At 39.8% G+C, this 19,903-nt stretch overlaps 1 protein-coding gene across 4 annotated transcripts in view; it reads left to right on the top strand.

The window, feature by feature from the left end:
• The window catches only part of LOC141140658 (sodium/calcium exchanger 1), a 495,383-nt gene that overhangs the window by 368,640 nt on the left and 106,840 nt on the right, over positions 1-19,903 (top strand). The window lies entirely within an intron of this gene.

Genomic DNA, 19,903 nt, shown 5'->3' with positions numbered 1-19,903 from the left:
AGCATTAGCGCAATGATGGTAGTTAGTGTTGAAATGTAACTAAAGGCACAACTTTAGAGTAGACAAAGGCCAAAGGTGAAAAACTCTGCTAATTTTTTTGTACTGACTGTATTCCCACTGGAGATGTACTCTCATTATTTAGCCTGCATCCTGGTGGCCATTATATCAGAGAATCTGGGACATAGAGTGACGGAAAATTGAAAAACGTTAGGGAAAAGAAGGGTAATCTTTCAATATGGACAATTGTCCTGGTGAAAACTGTCTAGGAGAAGTTTTCACCTACTTTGGAGAGATTTTATCTCATTTTCTGTTTAAGGGACAAGAAGTGAAGAAAACATTTGGCAATGAGGCATGGCAAAAAAAAAATAACATAAAAATTACAGTTATTTTAACCATTCCCTACTCTATCCAAAACAAAAAATAATGTAGTCTTTATCTATTAGGGTCACACTTATGGTTAATAAACCATGTTATTTAGGCATGTAAAGTTTTTCATTTGTTTGTCTCTCCAACACGTGATTTTTTTTTTTTTTTTTAACAGAAGAGTTTCTATTCATGAATAAAGCAATACCAAAAACCAATCACAAAATTACATAATACACAGAGGGAGCATACATTGGAAAAGTAAAAGTAAAGCTTCTAGACATGCAAGGTGTAATAACAGAGTAGACCATAAAGAATACTTTCAGAGTTTAGTACCATGATCATCTTGATTATAAGATAAGAACTACATGGCGGGATACTAATAAAGTCTATAGACATATATAAGAAAGATTATGCTGGTCAGTTTTCACACCAATTACATGGGACAAGGGACCACTTAAAGAACATAACATGATCCACCCCCAGCGTATTTCCAAGGGAAGGATGTTAAAGGGTAAAGGGAAAAGATATGCAGGGAGGTTCTAAAACAAGTGGAAAGACTATATGGTGGAGGGGAAGAAAAGAAAGGGAGAGGGGGATGAGGTGAGAAGGGGTGAAGAAGAAGGGACAGAAGGGGGAATGGATTGGGGAAGTGGAGAGTAGGAGGAAGCCACCGCTGAAAAGTACACCAGGATTGGGCAGCAAGAGCTTTGGGCCCCAGAGCCAGGTGGACATCCTGATGGAGTCCTTCAACTCCGAAATCCAAAAAATATATACCAATGGTTGGGAGAAGTGTCCTGAAAAGCACCAGATCTCCACTCCAACGATATTGAGTTAAAGATTAAGGGATCTGTCCGTAACCCACTCCAACAAGCATTTTTAATGTTGTCCTAGACTTGCGATTTGCTCTGTAGTAATATTGCTAAGGGCCCGTTCCCACCAAGATGCAGTACGCTATAATGCACCTCAGAACGAAGGTGCTTCAAAGTACCACAACACACAGAAAATGAGGTGCAGTTTGCATGCATTATGCTGCTCTGCAGTGTGCTGAAGCGCACAAGCATTGTTGAGGTGTGTTGGGTGTAATTCACAATGAATAGCACCATAGTACACCAACACACGTAGGGCACATTATCATGTACAGAAAAGTGATCGGTGTAAATGGACCCAAAATGAACGCAGTTCATTAAAGTCTTTATGCGCTAAAGACCAGTCCTCTGTTTGTGACGGTCTAGGGCTGACCATAATTTGAACCAGGAGATTCTCAATTCAGCCCTTTGCCTTTTGAGCATGCAACCCATTGAGTCCCGTTCACTAAAAAGTGATAGCAGAAAATGTACCTTGAAGAGATGTAGTCCATGATGACTCCATAGAATTATTACCATTCTAGTAAATATGCAAGTAAAAAGGCGCTGAATACAAAGAAAAAGAATTATAGTACAAAGCACACGCAACTGTTTACCCCACCTGGAAGTCAAAATGTTTTAATTTATGAGATACTTTCTCTCTTAAAGAAAGTATCTGTAGCAGGTTGTTCCATACAGCTAGGAGATAATGCACTGCAAGCTCTCAAAAAGGATGTAAGGTAATAACAACAAAATTAATCAGTAACATCAATGAGGAATGGAAAACCTACGGCCTAGTATTTGTAAACCCTTATCAAACATACCATTCAGTTTGTAAAAGAAATGATAGGCAAAACATTTGTGTATACATATAAAAAACATCATAAATACCTTTTTACTCGTTTTTTACGTGATCACATACCCTCTGTTCTTAGCTGCATAAGGATCTTAGAGAGGTGGAGGAGGAGAAACAGCAGCACACTAGTCTTCCCAGTGAATGGCTGTGCAGGGGTGGTGTCAGCACACATCTGATCATTGGAGGAAAGCACCCTGAGTTTCCAGCACAACTAGAGAACTGACCAGACTGTGCTCTCATGCCTAGTGTTGTCAGTTTTTTTGACATATCCTTTAATGCGGAATTCTAGACAAATACCTAAATACACACAGTATATATATATAAGCTATTTTACTTTTCAAAGACTTTGTATCTCTGCCAATTTATTCCTGAGGTTTACACAGCCCTGTCAAATAATAAAGCCCTTTTTAAAATTGTATCATTTCTGTGCTGCAGATATTTAAACCAGTACATTGGTAATAAAAATGTCTTTGCTGTAGGACTAGGTCATAGGTGCAATTATGTTTGCAATGGCTAGGAGCCCTCCAGGACACTCTTAAAGCTGGACTCTAGGCAAAAATAGCAAGCTAAAAATGTATAGTTTATTAAAAAATACAACATACAATAACAAAATTAGCTTTTGCTAAAGTCTTTACTTTCAATCTAGAGAATTTCCCACAATACTTTTTTCTGCCCCTAGATGTCCCCAGTCCAATGGCCAGCATCATTAAACCCACTGAGCCCGGGTCATCCTGCACCCTCACCAGCCTGTTACTGGACAGTGAAAGGAGAATCAGCACTGTGACATGTTCATCTCTCTGTCAATCTGCTCTCTCCTGGTCAATGATTATTGACTACACATTACTGAACTACATGATGAACTAACTGGCTCCTTGTGCTGCTTATTCCTCTTGTATTCCAGCTCTGCTATACAGGGACTGCAGGTGGCTGACACCAGATCAAATTCAAATAGTTATACTGCTTACATTTAAAAAAATTTACTTAATGATATATCAATAATTATAGAGTTGCATCCATTTGTGTCTTCTATGTCTACCTAGAGTTGAGCTTTAAGATGGTGATTGTAGGTTAACCATTGGATAACACTAGGTATTACAATTAATGAAGTGTTCATTTTTCTCATAGACATCTTCGACCCTTGGCTCTGGCAGTGTCATTTTTTTTTATATACACAAGGCCCATTGTTAATGGAAAGATTGCATCCTCATGAATTCATGCCCATAAAATGGCTGACTTAGCCTTGTTGCCACCATCTTTGACATATTGTCCAAGGCAACATAACAACTGGTTTCCATCACTATATTAATGAATATAACCTATGCAAAAAGCAATTATGTTGGCAGTGAATGAAAATGTATACACAACGCTCCAGCGTCCATAAATGTATGAACTTTCAGTTAAAGGGGTTGTAAACCCTCATCTTTTTTCACCTTAATGCATCCTATACATTAAGGTGAAAAAACACCTGGCAGTGACCGCCCCCCCCCCCCCCTGCCCCCGTTTCACTTACCTGAGCCCTGTATTTCCCTCGGCGGGAACGTGCTGTCCCTCTCTCCACGGGGTCCCGGCTCTTGACTGGATAGATTAATAGCAACGCAGTCATTGGCTCCCGCTGCTGTCAATCAAATCCAATGACACAGGTGCCGGGGGGCAGTGCAGAATCCGGCATTCATGTCTATGGACGCAAATGCTGGACTCGGGAGAGCGCCCGCAAGGTAACCCCCCGGGAGAGCGCTTCTCCTAGGGGGTTATCTGATGTGGGGTTGAGCTGCGAGAGCCCAGAAATGGACGATCGGAACCACACTGTGCAAAACGAGCCACACAGTGGAGGTAAGTATGACATGTTTGTTATTTTTAAAAAATAAAAAATGAGCCTTTACAATCACTTTAATGTTACAGTATTTTATAGAGTGTTTATTCAAGCACCTTCTACAGGAAACACTTGCTTTAATAGAAAGTTTCCAGTGAAAACAGTTGACAGAAATAATTGGAGGTTGACTCCAATTTAAAAGCATTAAGGATGGCTTTGGACTGTTGTAACATAACGCAGAACACATTTGTACAGTTATCATTATACACAGGAGCTGTTATGTGAAGTCGTAATATATCTACATTTTTCCCCAAATTTTCCATTTTAGAGGGTCACAGGAGCTTAGCTTTGTATGATAACTAACCCATATTTGTGCTATTAATACATAAGAGCTCAGTCAGTTTAATAGTATTAAAAAAATCACATGCTAGATCCTTCTCTAAACATTTTATTAGAAACATATCTATTTACATTAACATAATAAATGAAAAAGGTTTACACAAAAACCTCTGATTTATCAAATAATGCACAATTAAGGAAATAGGCTTGTGAATTTGGCCACTGCCAGACTTCAGGGTACTCTTAAAGTGATACTAAAGTCTCCTTTTTTTTGTTTTAAAATAACAAACATGTTATACTTACCTGCTCTGTTGCAGTGGTTTTACACAGAGCAGGCCAGATCCTCCTCTTCTCGGGTCCCTCTTCTGTGCTCCTGGCCCCTCCCCCCTGCTGAGTGCCCCCTGAGCAAGAAACTTGCTATGGGGGGACCCTAGCTGAGCCGCAGCTCCGTGTATCCATTCAGACACAGAGCCGCAGCCCAGCCCCAGCCCCTTTCTCTTCTCATTGGTTCACTGACTGTAATTGACAGTTACAACCAATGTCGCTTCGCTGCTGTCTCAGCCAATGAGGAGGGAGAGTCCCAGACAGCTGAGTCTCTGGTGCAACATCGCTGTATCAGAAGAAGCTAAGGTCAGTATTAGGTGGGCCAAGCGGGCTGCCGCACACAGAAGGCTTTTTATCTTAATGCATAGAATGCATTAAGATAAAAAACCGTATGCCTTTGCAACCACTTTAAATTGGCCAGATACAGATTAAATCTCATCTGTTTCCTTATGCATTGGCCAAAAATTGTTTTGTGGGTGCCCCTGTTGAAGTCCATTTCTCAATTGACTTTTGTTGAAGGAGTCGGTGGATAATTTTTAGCTGAGCAATCAGATGCAGGCACTGCTCAGGTATTCTGCAAGCTACAGGCATCAGCTGCCAGAATACAGTAGACCTATCATCCATCCAGCACCTTTCTCGCCTGATCCTGGGTGCCACAAATCCATAGGCAGAAAAAGACCAGCACACCAAAAAGAGAATTTCAAATATTTATTGGGATCTCAATAACAAAACATGCAGTAAAAACAACCAACATTTTGGAGTCTCGCAGGTGCCCTTTTTCACAGTGGCAGAGAGCTCACCTTCAGAGAAAAGGCCTGCGGGTCTTTAAAACATTGGTGGTTTTTACTGCATGTTTTGTTATTGAGATCCCAATAAATATTTGAGGTGATCTTTTTGATGTGTTGGCCATTTTTTTTTGCCTAAAAATACAATAGCTGGCAGAGGAGATTCGTCCATCCGCACTATTTAGTGTTGGAGGTAGTAATGTCTCTCATTCAGCTCAAGGGGCTTTAGAAGAGGAATCATAAAGTGCCTCTAAAGTCTAAGTTTTTTTACCTTGATTCATTCTATGCATTAAGATAAGAAACTCTGAACACTTACCTGACTCCTCCACCGATCCAGCAGTGTCCCATCTACAGCACTGCACTCCTCTTTTCCTTCCTGTTATCACAGGAGACATAGGCATCAGCGGGAATCATTGGCTCCTGCTGCTGTCAGTCTAATCCTGTGAGGAGAGAGAAGGGGTGTGGCTGAGCTGTGCTGTGTGTGTCTATGGATTCCCACAGCTCAGTTCAGGAGTACACCTGCATGGGGACGAAGAAGACATAAGGGACCACTCCATGCAATGCCATTGCAAAGAGCAGGTAAGTATAACCTTTTTTTTTTACTTTTAACGTGTATTCCCAGCTTAAAAGTGACACTGAATTTATAAACTATTTACATCCAGTTGTCTCACTCCTATTTGCCATCCAGGTACTCTTAGTGCATAATATAAGACTTCAGTTCAGTCCCTTCCTAATTTTCAGATGTCTAAAATACATTTTGTCCTGTGTCTGTTTACATTGTATTCCTAGTAAGTGGGTTAAGCAGTACTGCACAGGCTCTCCTAATATGTAATACTATAATGGGCTGTCCATAGGTTGGTGGATTGTGGGGACAATAGGCAGCCCAATATAATCAATTCATGAAACAGCTGCCTCTGCAGTACTGCTCAGACTACTGACTATGAATCCACTGTATACAGAATCAAGATAGAGCACATACCGGAAAATTAAGTACAGGCTGATGTAAGGTCTGGTATTATGCACTTAGATATTAGCAGTAAACAATGGGGGGGGCTATATGTAGGGTTGCCACCTTTTCTTCAAGTCAAACCCAAACACTTTGGCGGCGCACAGCAATCTCTTTTATGGTGTAAACTATACATATATTTTTCAATTAAATAACATTTCTAATCATATGAAGTTAACCACAAGAGTCCCCCTTTACATCAGAGTCCACAGAGTTTCCCTTTTACATCTGAATCCGCAGAGTTCCCCTTTTACATCTGAATCCGCAGAGTTCCCTTACACTGTAAAGGGGGACTCTGCAGACTCTGATCTAAGGGAGAACTCTGGAGACTCTAACATAAGGGATGCTCTGGAAACCCTGATTTAAGGGGGAACACTGAGAACTCTGATGCACAGAGAGGACTCTGATGTAAGGGGGGACACTGTGGCTTCTGGTGTAAAGGGGAACTCTGATGTAAGGGGTGCGCTGATAACTCAGATTTACCTTAGTGTACTCAGTCAGAGACAGGAGAGAGAAGGGGGGAGACTTCAGTCACAGACAGGGATGGATGGTAAGCTCACTCACCCCTTGGCAGTCAGCACCTCTCATCCAGATGTATCTGAGGCTGCTAGACTTCAAATTTCTGCCCCCCACTTTCCTTTTCTGAGGCACAGTGCTGGGTTTTGGATTGTGGGCAGACACAGAGGGGTAGGGGCTGGAGGAAGAGGAGCAAATCGAGTCCTCTCTCCTCTCCTGTCTGTGTGTGTATGGGCGAGGGGGGCGATTGTGAGTGCTGGCTTTGGGCAGTGTGAAATTGAGTGTAACAGACACTCTTGGTTTCGACAACTTCAGCCAGCAACCCTGCTGGGAAGCCATAGTCCAGTCTGAATAATGTGTCCGGGTTTCAGAGAGTTTGAAACCCGAACTGTCCGGGTGAATCCCAGACAGGTGGCAACCCTAGTTATATGTGTTATATAAATGATTATTTAGAGTGTATATATATATATATATATATATATAGCCAAAAGAACGCACGTACTACTTAGATGTGCATATACCTGCATACAGCCACTGTGTATTTTGACCTATCATTGATTTAGACAGGCTGCTGACAGTGGGTTGTATGCTTCACCTGTGACTCCCAGGCAGAGAATCAGACCCAAATGCGATATACATCCGCTTGTGGCCATGTGCATGTACCCTTAAAGTCAGAGACTGGATTTTCCTATTAAACCCAATAGAAAGGTTAATTAAAAACTGAATGGTTTTGTTTTACCACCATACTTTGAGAAATGCTTTTATGCTGCAAAGGTTTTCTGAAAGTAATAATACAATTAAAAGAAAGTAGACCAAGCTTACGTTGATAGAGCTTTGCACGACAGAGAGCTGTCTGTATCTAAAATAGATTTGCCGTTATTAAACACTGGAGAATAAATCCTAAGAGTGCATTACTAAAGTGCTTTAAGCAGTATTTATGGAGTAAAAATAAGGAAAGAACCATCATTTTTAATTACAACAGCTTTTCCTTTAAAGTAAAGATATAAATGAGAATGTTCATTGCAAGAAGTAAACTTGCTGAAGGCAAATGTTATAAGCACATAGTCAATGTGAGCTCAATGTGAATGATTCATGCTCATTAATAAACACGTTATACTACTTAAAGATATGTTTATTTAATGTATACTGTATATTGGAATATGATCAGTTTCATTTAAATTTTGGTAAAGAAAAGCTAAACCCAAGAACAAGAATTTAAATGATTGCATCATTGCAGCTCGCCAATCCTCGGATGTGGCTGCATTCGTTTTAATTTTTCGGGCTCAGAAAATTTTTACAGAAAATATAGTATCTCACAAATTGAGTATACCCCTCATATTTTTGTAAATATTTTATTATCTCTTTTCATGTGACAACACTGAAGAAATGACACTTTGCTACAATGTAAAGTAGTGAGTTATTTTCAACTAGGATAGACCAGTTTGTACAAGAAGCTGCATACTTTTTGTAATATCTGCTACACACCCGTTATATATTCCTTGGAGGAGAACTTGCCTTTCTTTGGTGCAATAGCTTACCTTATTGGTTATAAAACAAATGGATTGTTTAGTCAAGTCTTTGCACTTACAAATATTGGTTACTCACATGGTTCTCTGTTTGGAGTCCTTTGTAAGGAACGCTATGCTCAGTAGGGAGATGACAGATTTAAATTATGGCCATAACAGTCTCAGTACTTATAGCAATGTGGTTTACTATTCTGTTACTAAAATGATTGATCTGCACCAGAATGTGTCCCCGAAAATAACACACGTTTGAGGTGACTGTGTGATATGTACTCCTCTAACAAATTCAATCTGACCATCTCCAGCATCATTCAGTCAACATGTTTCATCTTCATTGGTTGCTTTACTAGGTAAACCTGTCTACAGAAAGGTTCATTTTAGAGACCATCCTTTTCCATCTACAGTAGTCAACATTGCAGGTATACATTTTGCTTGTATTTTATAGCTAATAACACTAACACAACCAGTTTGTGTGTTTTTTTCCCCTAATATTAATTTAACACATTGGGGGGGGGATTTACTAAATCTGGAGCATGCAAAAACTGGTGAAACTCTGCATTGAAACCAATCAACTTCCAGGTTTTATTGCCAATGCTTAATTGAACAATGTTAGAAGCTGATTGGCTACCATGTACAGCTGCAATAGATTCTGAGTACTCCAGTTTTAGGTAATTTCCCCCATAGTCTTCTTAATAAGACAACGGATAGATGATTAAAAACTGTATGTAATGTAATAAAAAAGCATACCAGATATTCTACAGCATTAACCACGGGGCCCCTGAGCCTCCAGGATCACAGCACATGTTCTTGCTTAGAACTTACATGTTGTCAATCCATTGAATTGTGTGTTCAGTATCCTGTCTTAATTTTAACCGCTTCCCGACCGGCGCGCGCCGCTGTACGTCGGCAGAATGGCACGGCTGGGAAAATGGGCGTACCTGTACGTCCCTTTAAATTTGCTGCCGTGCCATTGCGTGTGCGCGCCGTGAGTCGGGTCGCAGTCCCGCAGACTCGATTGCCGCAGGGATACCCACGATCGCCTAACGGAGAGGAAGAACGGGGAGATGCTAATGTAAACAAGCATCTCCCCATTTTGCCTAGTGACAGTGTCCCTGTGATCAGGAGCAGAGATCAGTGATGTGTCACACGTAGCCATGCCCCCCCACAGTTAGAAACACTCCCCAGGACATACTTAACCCCTACACTGCCCCCTAGTGGTTAACCCCTTGACTGCCCCCTAGTGGTTAACCCCTTCACTGCCAGTGTCATTTACACAGGAATCATTGCATCTGTATAGCACTGATTGCTGTATAAAGGACAATGATCCCAAAAATGTGTCAAAAATGTCCGATGTGTTGATAAAAATCGCTGATCGCTGCCGTTACTAGTAAAAAAAAAAAATTATTAATAAAAATGCCATAAAACTATCCCCTATTTTGTAAACGCTATAACTTTTGCGCAAACCAATCGATAAACGCTTATTGCGATTTTTTTTTTTACCAAAAATATGTAGAAGAATACATATCGGCCTAAACTGAGGAAAAAAAATGTTTTTTTTAAATATTTTTTGGGGATATTTATTATAGCAAAAAGTAAAAAAGAATTTGTTATTTTTTTGTTTATAGCGCAAAAAATAAAAACCACAGAGGTGATCAAATACCACCAAAAGAAAGCTCTGTTTGTGGGAAAAAAAAGGACGTCAATTTTGTTTGGGAGCCACGTTGCACGACCGCGCAACTGTCAGTTAAAATGACGCAGTGCCGAATCGCAAAAAGTGCTCTGGTCAGGAAGGGGGTAAATTCTTCCGGGGCTGAAGTGGTTAAACAACTCATAAAATATGAATCCACGCTATAATTGATCTCCTTATGTTGAACTTGTTAAAATTATACTAGAGCATTATATACTTAAGGATCAGTTTACATCAGTGCATTGTGTTTTACAAGTGCTTTAAGTGCATTTCCATTGAATATATTCTGTGTTTTAATGAAAGTGCATCAAAGATACAGCAAGCGGAATAGATAAAACCCAGATTTGTTTTCGAACCTAACTCATATTTTAGATTTAGGGTTCATATTGGCTGAGATTTTTTTGAGAACATATATATATTGTGCAGATGTACAGTTTTTTTTTTTAGCTAAATATTCATCTGGAATTGTTGAAGTTTGGCCTTGAAAGGTGTTTACCAAGAGTGTCAGTCCACTGTCTTTCCACCTTACATTCCAAACGATAGTATTATAGTCCCCACCCCACAAATATCGAGGTCATACTTTATCCATCATAACATACCTCTATAAGCTGATTTTACTCTACTGTGTTAAAAGACCCATGTCAATCCAATGTTACCACCAAAAATGGGGTTTTCATACTACTGTTTTAGTAGGTTATCAGTAGATGACTTCATCTAAACCTTATCTGTTAAGCTAACAAACATTCGTAAGGATATTCGTATGGACATTTTCTATTAGTATATTTGATGAGGAATGTCATTTAAAAGTACTTCAAAAAATGTTTGCTGGCGTAGCCCCCTCGTCCTAAACAGGGACTACTATGACAATTTCGTTTTGGCTGGGCTGTAGTTAGCTCAGACTGATTGTATAGTTTTTCTGTAAGCTTAAGTTGGCTTCTGATTTCTCATTGTCACTGATATCACTGGTAATAGTATAAAACTTCACAAACAAAACTAAGTTATCAATATTTATATTTCATTGAGCCAATCCAGTAAGTCGTTTATGGCACTGGTGCAGCAGGGGGAGGAAATAAATATTTGAGACAGGCCGTGCACTCTCTCTCTTTCTCTGGGCTGAGGCCTGGGGAGGTGCTACTGGATGAATCTCTGCTGTTAGGCCCAATCGCCTTTTTTGAGGCCTAAAGTGTGCTAAAGTCATCCTGAAGCTGTCCTGCCTGGTCTGGAGGAAGCTGTGCCAAGGAGGATACCAAGGTGAGGTCCCTTGCTGGGGAGAGCCAGGAAGAAGGCTGGTCTCTCAATAGGGCCTGGTGACTCACTTGGATGATGCATTGAAATGTGGGAATATGCTTACAGTGCTGCCAGGTCAGCCTAAAGGTTCTGACACTTTGAAGCTAGACATTGATCTGAATCTGGAGAGTCAGTAAGTGATCGGTTATGGTAGTATCTGGAACCCTTAACCCTTCTTAACCATTCTGCAATAAAACTTTAAAAAGACAAAAGTAGCTGGCGCCCAATATCCTTTCTTGATCCCTCTATTTCAATCATGGACTCAGCCCTGGGATAAAATGCTAGCCCACCTATGCCTCTGGAGGTACTATCCTGCCTTTGGGGTATCAGAGGGTCTATGTCCAGATTTTTAGGACCCCTGCTCTCTCTCTCGCCCACTCAAAAGACCCCTCTTCCTGCATATGTAAAAGAAAAATTCAAAATGTGTAAACGTCCTTTTTATTCATATATATTCTCTACCATCTTCCAGGCCCAAGTCTTTCCTCTTCTCCTATGTACAGGAAGCAGTGTCCTTCTTCAGATGTCTACATCACTGCCTGTGTGATGTGGACACTTCCTATTGGTTGTCCAATCGTAAGGTCAGGATCAGGATCCAGAAGAAGACAATAGCTATACGGGACCAACTAGTGCGGCCACATCTGCATTGCTGGATTACCAGTACTGGGCAGGATTCTTCTGTGAGCCCATGGAGGCTTGACAAGGCCCCCAAGTGGCAAGCCCTTGATGCCCTGAGCTCACAGAAAAACAAGAAGTGGCCCCATGCTGGACCGCTGTGGCAAATCTGGGGGGGGGGGGGGGGCAGCACCACAAACAGGGTGAGTATTGCAGCGGGAGCTGCTTTTTTTAATTTTAAGATCTGTACAGCAATGTATTAAAAAAAAAAATAAATAATAACCTAAACTTGGGCTATAAGGGCATAGTCATTCTACTAATGTTCTCATTGTAGGCACTGAATACTAGATTGTATAGCATTATCAATATAAAAATGGATATATTCATGGAAGAACAACTGGATGGGGTTAGAACAGATTATTCAAAGGTGAAATTGACATAACAATGTTTTTCATTTGCTATGGATAAAGCAGTAGTGGATTATATGATAACGTCATGAAATGAGGTTATAGAAGATTGGTTTTCTCTTCTTACAAACTTTCAAGGTTTAAGTCGGCATGCTAAGCTCCAGCACCTGGAACTCTTTATCAGTTCTTTGCACATTTCATTGTGTTGTTGTATTTTATTGCGAATTGTATGCAACATGTACGTCTAATCCTTAATCTTCATCCATACACACATGAATAACAATGTGCATCGGTTTATAAATTTCCTTTTGTACCACGAATTATATAGAGAACAGCGTAGTTGTACTAGTTGTGGATTGGGTGGACTAGATAATTTATCTATGTGCACTGTAGGTTGTGGATTGGAATATTCTAGAAAACCTGTTCAAACATTGCCAGGTGTAATGTAAATAGCAAAAAAAATTCAACCTTTAAATGTAGGTCCAGGACTATGGGTGGTCGGTGTGAAAGGAGGACAGCAACTGTATTTGTTAATATATTACAAATGAACCCCATTTGAATACCTTAAAGCTGTATTAAACCCAAAGCCAAAGTGTATTATATTGCCTTAGATGTGGTGGCAGCATTAGTTTTCTTTTTTTAGGCTTTTTTCCCTCTATTTTCACCAGGTGATCTGGCCAGTAACGCACCTCCTGTATTAGAGTGCCCCCACTCTGGATGAATGAGCACAGGTGGCACAGCAGATAGCAGCAATCTGGGGGAAGGGGAGTGTTAAATGCAGAGCCTTTTTTCTAAGAGAATAGGTGCAGGAACTCCCCCTTTCTGAGTCACGCTTTGACTCCACTCCTACCCATCTCCGAGGCACCATTCCTTGCCACCCCCCGTATTGCCCCTTTTAGAGAATACAGAACTAAGTATCATTTTGTGGTGCTAAGTAATTTGTATGCAATGTGTTAATGATAACAAGAAAAGCAGTAAAATAGAAAATTGCCAATAACAATAGACTCCTCAGCAACAATAGATTCCCCAGCAACAATAGACCCCTGGCATTCAAAAAAAGGTCCCAGTAAATTAGTACCTAAAAACAGGCTGACACTGTAGGTACTCTCGAAAAAGGTGTGCCAACGTCCCTATAATTTGTATACAAGAAGTGCAAACTAATGGGATTGGACTTTGGGGGCACACAGGTAATTAAACTATGAAAAGTAAAAGGATTTTTTGAAATTTATTAAATTGAAGTTACAAAAGTGGGCATAATTATTTAAAAAATGCAATATACATATAACAACTGTATTACATATATCGAGTGGATCCTCTCCTGCATATATTGTTTAAAACCCTGCTAATGATACATAATATCCAACATTCAATTTGAAAAAGGAAAGAAAACTTCCCAGATATAGGTTGCAATAATGAATGTAGGAACGGAGTTTGGGTTGAGTTGCTGGTGCAGTGTTCCACTTTAAATGCTCTCTATACGCTCGACATGTTGCGCGTTCAAAAAACGCTTCTTCAGGAGCTAGAGGTACTTCTACTGAATATATATAAAAAAATGTAACAATAAGTGCATATACATTATAAACAAAAATCAAAGCAGGGTATACATTGAACAAATATAAAAATAGAGATAGAATAGAATTCAACCCTTTGTAATGATCCACGGAAAAAGCCCCATGAAGGAAGATGGTCTCCCGGGTGCCAACGGTACAACCCGGTGACTGGGGAGACCATTTAATGGCACATGTACTGCCTGTGTATATATATATATATATATATATATATATATATATATATATATATATATATATATATGTAAAAATATAGGTAATGAAAATATATCAAAAGATATATAGGTGTCAATAAAGGTGATCATTTGTGCTATATAGATAGTCTCCTTGCAATTACCCGATTACTACAAAAAAGTATATATATGGAGGAAAAAAGGAAATATATGGAAAAACTATGTAAATATCAATTAAAGTAATCGCTTGTGCAAACAACACAGATTCACAGTGCCTTCCAACCCTCTTAAAGGTGTCACTATTGCCCGATTACTACAAAAAGAGCATTTAAGTCATAATAAGATATTAAGATAGGGGGCAAAGCCAGCTGATGACCGCTGACAATTTGGGACTAAATAAACAGATAAACTTGAACAAACAGGTGTGGATAAATCACATGGGTATAGATTGTATCTTACCACCTATAGTCGAACACAATCTGTAGGTTGCAGCTGTAGTGATGCTGGTAATGAAGCAAGCAAACAATTGATTGCAATAAGGAGCTCATAATATGTATTGGACGTGTCAGAAGCACCAGAGTAACCCCAATCTCAAAGAGTAAGTGCCCGTAGATAGCCTTGCAGGTAGTGGTGGCTACAACAACCTGTAATTCTAATATAAGAAAATAACAGTATAAATTATAAAGGAACGCTATGCATGTATAACATGCCAGTGTCAGTTTAAAGATGTTGCAAGCGGTAGACTCGGTACTAGGCTATGTGCAGGCTTACCTATAGTTCAGTGGGAGACAAAGCAGGGTCTGGTATTGCTTCCGAATGGGGTAGCGTCAATTGACCGAAAAGGGCAGTGGTGTGCCCTTAAATGGAGTCCCCAACCGGAAGACGCCAGCTCAACAGGGCTCGGCGTCTCCCGGCCCAACTGCTGGCTACTGCGCATGTGCCGAACTACGCAGCAGCCGTCCGACGCAGGGGTGGCAAGAGGAAATTCCTCAGCCACCGCGCATGCGTCAGGCTGAATGCAGCGATACGGCGGCGCCCGGCCAATGCCAATGAATAAAGGGGTGAGTTTTGTCCCCCAACACACAATGGCTTTTTTGTATAGTCTTCCACCTGATTACATTAAATTATATTTGTATCTGGACTGTTATTTTGTGGTGTGGGGCTGGAATCTAAGATCCATTGATGTGATGATGCTGCGGCTGTGTATTTTATTCATAAAAAAAAAGTAGTACAGTAAAACCTTGGTTTGAGAGCGTTTTGCAAGACAAGCAAAATTTTTAAACATACTTTCACTTGATATACAAGCGATGTCTTGATATACAAGTAGCGTTATTTCACAACTGAGTATAAAAGAGAAGAGAGGCGCCTCTAAGTGTAGTATTGCGGTTACATTTAATGAAGGTACAACATTTAGCAACTTACATGGTTGATGATTAAAACAGGCACATCTAAGTATGCAGGCATCCGGGGTAAAACTGTCCACATAGACCGTCCTCCACACCATAATCAACGTCATCCCTTCCACGCTGCACTCCACGAGCGGTTCAAGCCTCACTTTCAGATCGCTCTACTGCAGGGTAGTCTTCCTGGTCACGATTGCAGACTGATAGTGGTGAGAGCTGGTGGTGTGGGGGATGGTCTATGTGAACAGCTTTACCCCGGATGCCTGTTTATTTAGATGTGCCTGTTTTAATCATCAACCATGTGATTTGCTAAATGTTTTATCTTTATTAAATGTAACCACATTGCTACACTTAGAGGCGCCTCTCTTGTCTTTTATACTCTGTAGCTCCTGCTGGATTTTGCTTCTAATCCCCTTGTGGAGGCTTCCATTTGTGGATGGACATTTTATGGTTACACAACCTGATCACATTGCTATAATCTTTTTATATACGGACTATAAACTGAAGGACTTATGAATAAATGGTTGTGGAACAAATCATTTGAGTTTTCATTATTTCTTATGGAGAAATTTGCTTTGATATACAAGTGCTTTGGATTACAAGCATGTTTCTGGAATGAATTATGCTTGCAATCCAAGGTTTTACTGTAAGACCCCTTTCACACCGAGGGCGTTTTGCAGGCGCTATAGCGTTAAAAATAGCGCCTGCAATCCGCCCTCAAACAGCTGCTCCATTGTTTCCAGTGTGAAAGCCCGAGGGCTTTCACACCGGAGCGCTGCGCTGGCAGGACGTCAGGAAAAGTCCTGCCAGCAGCTTCTTTGGAGCGGTGTGTTTGCCGCATTGTGTATAAAGGCATGTGTGATCCTGTCTCTCTGATCCTCCTTTCTTTAACTGACTCCAACCCATCTCTCGATAGAACAGAGCATTAGGAGTCAGGATGCACATGCTCAGTTTGGTGTGTAATGCTAGAGTTGTCTTTTTTTTTTTTTTTTGGGGGGGAGAGTGCATGTGATCAACACAGAGCCAATCAGCACTGTCCAGACGCATGGTCAGGGCAGAATGAAAACTCCTCCAACTAGCCTAAGCAGACAGTCATATAAGTCACAAGATTGCTATATACTGCTGATGAGAAAAGGTATTTAGCAGTTTATATTTACTAAAATTATTGCATTTCCATGTTCTGTGTACTGTGGGAGACCAGATATAGTGAATGCAGGGTCCTGGGTTTAGTAACACTTTAAATCAGCTACTGAAAGTATTTAAAGACTGAGGGTTTAATATCACTTTAACTCATCATAATTATTTCTTGTTAGCTACATTTCCCCCTATACTTACAGTACATATACAGCTGTTTTCTTTTAGAGACAATAATGATAGAACTTATCTTGCTTTCAGTTATTGAGTGTCTAAAAAGAGAAGTTCCAAAATGGATGATAAATAGATAAATGATTTATAGCTTTAATATACAGTATACAGTGAAGCTGAAAATATAAATAATGGTTTATTCGTATGTGTGTTAAAATAAAAAATAGAAAAATGACAAGTTGTATATTAGAAATGAAGAAAAAGTAGCCAGGCACATTTTTTACCACAAGTCCTGCAATATTGTAGTTATCTGTCTTTGTACGTTTTTTATTGCCACCTGAGGCAACGCAATAGACAGGCTGTGTCAGCGAAGAGTTAAAAGTGCAGAATAAGCCCATCTACAGGCTTTCCTTGCTAGATTAACTTCAAATGTAACCTTGACTAGGTGATGCTGCAGAGAGCCAACTGTTTGTAGCCAGATAGCGGCATACATTCTCTCGGTAATAATGAACACTTGAAAAGACTTCACTTTTGGTATTAGTTACATGTAATTTTCCTTCTCCCGAGATTAAGGGCTAAAAACTCTTCTTGACATGCTATTGGCCTCCAGGCCAGACATCACTGATAACCTTTATATTTTCTTTAATAAGCTGAGAATGCATGCTGCGAGAGTGATGGATTGTGCGGGGGCCATGTGCTTGCAACATTGTGAACTGCTCTGCATTGTATGCTGCATTTTCAATACCCGTAAAGATTTTCCAGTTTGCCGTTCTTAATGAAAACTACTAGATTAGTGTTTTCTAGTTTGGCTTTCAAACACTTTCTCTAAATGACATTCAGTAATGACCTGAGTTCATTTTAGTTTAGAAATGTGCTAGTGGCACATTTGGATGAACCGCACTCTACTTCATGCAAAAATGGAAGCCCTGAATCAGGAAAACTTTAGTAAATTTGACATTTTATGGAGACCATGGATTACACATTGCCTTCCGCCAGGCTTTGAAGAACGGGTACTTTTACCATGGTAGAAGGTAACTGCACATTCTTACCCATACGCTTTTGGGGGTAGCCTTACCTTCAGGGACTCTTCCTCCTCTCCTCCTTCTCCTTCCAGTCTTTTCTTAAGCCCCATATACATGATTGGACTTTCCGACAACAAAACCATGGAATTTTGTCCGAAGGGTGTTGGCTCAAACTTGTCTTGCATACACACGGTCACACAAATGTTGGCCAACAATTACGAACGTAGTGACATACTAAATGTACTACGTGTTTTTTTCAGCTCTTTAGTGCCACCCTTTGGGCTCCTTCTGTTAATTTTGTGTCAGTAGAAGTTTGCTAAGCGGTGATTCGCGATTTTCTTTTCACGTTTTTCATTTAGCGCTTTTCAGTTTGTTTCTGAACGGCCGTTTGTCAACCAGGCATGTTGCGGAATCGGAGGAGATAACGTGTTATTTATTATTGGCCTTGGAGTTATTGCTTTGACATTTTTTTTTTGGGTTGAATAATGATTTGATTTGGTATATTTTTCTATTGGCAGATAGCATGTCTAATTTTTTTTTTTTTAATGCACAATGAAAAAATTGTTTAGAATAATACTTGGCTATATGTTTTACTTCAAATGACAGTTTGGGAGTAGGCAGTTACATTTTAAAAAATACAATGTAAAATTGACAAGGGACACCAACATAGTTATATCTTCGATCTTAAAAACTACGGAATAATGGTGTTGTGGTAACTTACACAAATAAAAAAAATAAATCATAATAATATTATTCTTGATATCACTAGAAAAAAAAGCCTTTGAAAATTTGTTTGCAATAACTCCATCAGTATCACCAGCAAAGCAGCTTCATTATTATCCCATTAAAGAATAAGAGAATGTGCGCTGCATTTGGAGATTTCATAATTTGCCGCGTCACAAATGTTAATTCTCCATTACAAACGCTATTTTACAAGACCGATCGCTTCCACCTCGTCCTTGCTTTCGAGCATGCCTGTTTGTACTTTGGACTTTTGTCTGACCGACTTGTGTACACATGATCAGAAAATCCGACAACACACATTTGTTGGCGGAAAATTTGAAGACATGCTAGCCAATGGAGCATACACAGGCTGACATCCAACATTTCCCGTCGGAAAATCCATTCGTGTGTACGCGGCATTACTCTTTTCTATGTTTTCTTCCTCCCCTTTTTTTGGGTTAACTTTTTTGTCAGGTAACCTCCATTATAACTAGTGATGTAACTAAGTCGTAACTTAGCAGTTAAATGAACAAGATATCCTACCTTTGAGGGACTATTAATTATACATTTTATTTAACCTGAGTTTATGTGTTTATATTTGACTTTTGAACAATTCGATAAGATTTAGTTTAATGTATTTCAGTTGGTTTTAGTTGCACAGATTATCATTAGATAAGATTTGTATAATTGGTACTTATCTTATATGTACTCAGACAAGTATCTTCTATTTCTCCCAGTCTCCTCCGAATATCCAAATGTCTTTTTATTTGCTGTGATCTGCTTCCTATGCTGTGCTGCTGTGATCCAATTTCCTGTTAGCGGGTGGCTGCGTTCATTTGTCATGGTCCCACTGTATGTAGAAACATAGCCACCCTCTCTTTCTTGCTCCTGAGATGGACTATGGAATTTGTAGTTTAGTAGGTTGTAGTAGGTTTAGCACTGTAAATTTTTTTTTTTATACATAATTAGTTCCTTTTTTTTTACAGCTAAATAAATCAGACCAAACTGAGGGACAAATGAGGAGGAAAGAGGGACAGAGGGACTTTCTTCCAAATCAGGGACAGTCCCTCAAAATCAGGGACAGTTGTGAGCTATGGATGTGTATGGATTCATTTTGGAGAATAAAGATATCATTTAGTGTTACGTTAATCTTTAATGAAAACTGTGCAGGGTTGTAATTACCGTATATACTCAAGTATAAGTCGTTCCGAGTATAAGTCGAGGCCCTAATTTACCACAAAAAAATGGGAAAAACTTAGTGACCCGAGTATAAGATGAGGGTGAGAAGTGCACAGCTACTGTAAGTGGAAAAGAGGGTCAACAATGCCCATTTGCAGCCTCACTGTGCC

Source organism: Aquarana catesbeiana, linkage group LG04 (assembly GCF_042186555.1).
Source record: "Aquarana catesbeiana isolate 2022-GZ linkage group LG04, ASM4218655v1, whole genome shotgun sequence".
Classification (NCBI taxonomy): domain Eukaryota; kingdom Metazoa; phylum Chordata; class Amphibia; order Anura; family Ranidae; genus Aquarana; species Aquarana catesbeiana.
Note: the sequence above shows the minus strand (reverse complement) of the source record. Positions and strands in the feature narration are given on the sequence as shown.